General features: G+C 38.5%; 1 non-coding gene across 1 annotated transcript; it reads right to left on the minus strand.

Annotated features, from left to right (window-relative positions):
* Positions 1-708: 708 nt before the first annotated feature.
* On the minus strand, positions 709-814 carry LOC147494409 (small nucleolar RNA R71). Its single transcript, XR_015200620.1, has one exon. It is a non-coding gene; the product is annotated as a small nucleolar RNA R71 (small nucleolar RNA).
* Positions 815-4,286: the final 3,472 nt, after the last annotated feature.

Consider the following 4,286-nt stretch of genomic DNA (forward strand, 5'->3'; position numbering starts at 1 on the left):
GTAGCACACCACTTAGTAAAGTGGCTGGCTACTTTTATGAGACGTGTAGTAGAGTCATCCTAGTCTCACACCTAATTGTTCCCTTGAATAAGGCATAGTAACTTATAGACCAAGCAAAGTTTTCAAAACTTCATACTTGCAAAAACGAATTTCGATTGTCTGAGCATACCTTGCATCGTTTGCGCATGTTAGGATAGTTTGCTTCTTGTTGAAGGTGCATGATATTGCGTTCAGGCACTTCAAGTGTTAGCAAAAATAAAACATACTCACGTATGAGAACACGTCGTTATAGACAATCTCCGATTTCTTGTCCTCCACCTAATAAGATGGCACATGAGGTAGTGCACACTGAAGAGCCTCTCTCCAATTTCTACACACCATTGCAAGATGGTCCTCCATCTTTTATACGACTCACGCTGCTCATGAGCGACTTTCGCATTCTACTGAACGTGTTCAATCTTCTACCCATATTTCACAGGTTTGAACACGAGTTACCGTACGAACATCTACGTCAGATCCATGAAGTATGTAATACTTTCTAGCATCTGGGCGATACAGACGATCAAGTGAAGCTATGAATGTTTCCTTTCACTCTAGCTGGTAAAAGTCACATTTGGCTTCTCTCTCAGAAGGCCAATTCTTTTGATACATGGGAAAATGTTGTGTTCTCATTCATAAAGAAGTACTTTCCGCCAAAGAAAACAGAGGAGATAAGAAGCAAGATACAATTCTTCAAACAGAATCCAAATGAGACATTTTCCGAAGCATGGGATAGATTCTCTGACCTAATACATTCATGTCCTCACCATAAACTAGAAAAATCCACTTTTGTCCAATGTTTCTTCAAAGGTCTTCTCCAAGAACACAAAATAACCTTTCACATCATGATTAATGGTAATTTTTTGGATAATGGTGTAACCGAAGCTTTAACTTTTCTTGAAAACCAAGCCGAAAAAAGTACCCATTGGGGAGACATAAACAATTCCAAAACAACCCAACCTAGTACAACTAAGGCTAGTGGTATTTTTGAGGTGAAATCCGATCCTGAGATCAAAACTTTAATCGAAACCCTCACAAGAAAGATGGATGTCCTCACAACCAAACAAAAAGACCAAACTTCCCATCCTGTCATGAACATAAATACCTCACCATGTAATTTTTGTTTAAGCCTAAATCATATAGATGTCACTTGTCCCTTGATCACAAACTTATCATCATTTCAACCAGAAGAAGTGTGTGCTTTCAATGTATCAAATGCACCATGGAACAACACCCAAACTTTGCATGGACGAATAATCCACAAACCCATCTACCTCCAGGTTTCAACAAACCACCAAATGCATTCAGACAAGGACAAGGTACCTATAACAATTAGAACAGAGCATTGGTTCCATCCCAGTTTAACCAGAACTACCAAAACGCACCTATTAACAACCAAAGAGACCTAGTTCCAATTACACCATCAACTAGTGTCCAAACAGATAAGCCCACTGAAATAATGTTATCTATCATACAACAACAAACCCAAATCTTAGCATCCATGCAACAGTCTCTGAACTTGTTGGCCCAAGACAAAACCTAGAAAGGAGTGTTCCCAGGACAACCTGTTCCAAACCCTAAACCAACAATCACAGCCTTTTAAGCAACAAGTGACGTGAACTAACCTGGAGTGCTAAAAACTCATTCTTAATCATCCCATCTACGAGGATTAAATCATTTTTTCCCCGATGTATTCTTTTCTCATTTCATTCCATCTTCTGCTTTAAAGGGAATACATCAATAGGGTAACCAGACCTCTCTATTTGGAGGGTGTGGTTGTAAGTGCTGGAGCCTTAGTCCACGTATATCTCACATATTCTTTATAAAACACTTTTTACTCGTCGTTTGAGTAAGTGTGACCCTATGGAGCGAGTATACAATTTTTCTTTTCTTTATTTTACACTCTTTTTCAAAATAATTTTCTTTCATTTCATTCAATCTTCACTTTTGACGCTTGAGTAGTCTTTCTTCTATAAAGAAGAGGTGTGAAACAAAGTAGAGGTGAGATGGTGGTTGAGTGAAGGTGTCTTATAATTGTCTCTCATGGTTGTTTAGCATGTCTCGTCTTCTATTGGCATGCCATACTGTGGAATGGTTGGCAATCAGAGTCCTTTTAATTCAATTTTTTTTTTTTCTTTTTGTGGGCAATTTCAAGTTGTTTCGAGTTTCGTCTTACAATCTAGTTGGAATGGCTTTAACTAGGGCTAACTAGAGAGTAGGAGAGGAGAGATTAGATTATCTAGAAATAGAGCTAGTCCTCTTTACTAGATTTACCTACTTGCAAAACAAGAGGTGGAAAATCTAGGGAGGCCAAACCATGGGATGGTTCGCAATTTGAGTCACCTAAATTCAAAAATCTTTTTCTTCTATTGGGTGGATCACTCTCCTCATAGTGAATTTCAATAAAAAAATATTAAAAAAAAAAAAAAGATGAGGCGTCCCCAAACGAGAATTAAACAAATATTGTAACCCAAAGTGACACTATTATCTATTTAATTCTATCTTTTGCATCTACCTCTCTATTTTTCTAGAGAATTTGACGTTAAAAGACTCAAACTTGTACAAAAATTTCAAAAATTTTCTTTTCTTCACCTTTCTTCTCAAAATCTTTCCCCTTCTCAATCTCCATTTCAAAAACTTTCAAAAATATGTCTTCTGTTAAAAACAAAAACCATCAACCTAGCAAGACTAGATGGATAAGTTTCAATGACCGTGTGCAAGCACTTTCCAGAGAACTACAGCTGAAGATATGGATACTTATACCAAAAACCATCCCTGGTTTGGGTAAGAGTTCATACGTACGTAAGAGAGGAGCTATGAGAGAAGGGTGGTGCTTGAATTGTCAAACACCAACTTGCCCTGGTCTTCAACCTCATAATAATTCTATTTATAAAGTTTACACGTGTTATCTTCCAGTGCATTATACACAGTCTAAGAGAGTAATCCAACCATCTGGTTGGGATTGACTCAAGATTTCAAAAAACTTCAAGTCTTGGGGATCTGACTTAAAACGACCCACCTTTTTAAAATTTCAATCAAACTTATTCAAAACCCAGTGCTGCATGATCCTTGTGACCAGCACTGGTAGAGGGGTTGTTGACTTCTTGGGTTTGCAGAGTTGCTCAAAGATAAGGGAGACGATGCAGAAGCTATTCTTCTGCTCTTGAAGAATCTATAAACTATGAAGCATCACATTACCTATATCTGAAGGCTTAGCTAAGCCTAGAAGGTTGTAGGTTGTTGTCTATTAAGATACTGCCAACTGGTTCCTTCGCAGTGAACTCTAAAACACGCAGTGAGACTTAGGGTTTTTCACCTCCTCAAGAAGAGTCTTTGCCATCATCACATCGATGGTCTTGTTGTCTGGGGACTATTCCATCTGAGCATAGACCTTCAGAGGAATCCCTAGAACTACACTCACCACCTCCCTTGTGAGCTCAAGCATCCTTCCATCTTTGACAACCACGATGTTGTCCTCCTCCCCTCTAACTATACCATTGTAGAACGAAAGAGTGAGAGAAGGATAATAAGCAGCTCCTCCCAACACAACCAAAGGTTCCCATCCTCTTCTTCTAATTTCATCCTTGAAGTGCATTCCAAATAGATTGGAATTGAAGATATGTTCAAAATTTTGCTCTGACACGATTTTAAGAACTCGAGTCATTTGGAGTTGGAAATGATCAAATCTGGGTTTTTATATGGAATGGGGGTTGAAAATGGAGGAGGTTGTAAAAATTTGGAGTGTTGTTGTTTTGGGGTGCGGTCGCAGTCGCAAGTTGAACTGGGGCAATCAAAAATCTAAAGGAGACGATATCAAAAACAAATGCAAAAGGAAATAAAAGCAAAGGTAGAACTCCTAAAATTCAAAATCATATGGAGTCACAAAGCCAAATGGCTAAAAGATTGTATCACAATTCGGAAGCAAAGAACAAAATGAGGTTCTTCTCTAGTTACAAGTATCTTGAAGAACTAGTTTCTCAACTTATCAGATTTTATTTTTCCCTTCCTTTTTCTTTCTAAACCATCACCCTTGCCCCGTAACTCCTAATAAAAGACCTCTAGCTCAATTAGGAATAGGATGGTGTGATAGTAAGTGGCAAGCGTGATCAATCGACCTCGGTTTCTTTGAACGTCATTTGAGTATGTGAGGAATATATGTGCCCGCTGCACTTGACATAACGAAACTTGAGTGAATCTATCAGAGAGTTGTGTGTGCAACACACCCCTGTGAGAATCCACCTTAAGGA

The sequence above is a fragment of the Coptis chinensis genome, chromosome 6 (assembly GCF_015680905.1).
Source record: "Coptis chinensis isolate HL-2020 chromosome 6, ASM1568090v1, whole genome shotgun sequence".
Classification (NCBI taxonomy): Eukaryota; Viridiplantae; Streptophyta; class Magnoliopsida; order Ranunculales; family Ranunculaceae; genus Coptis; species Coptis chinensis.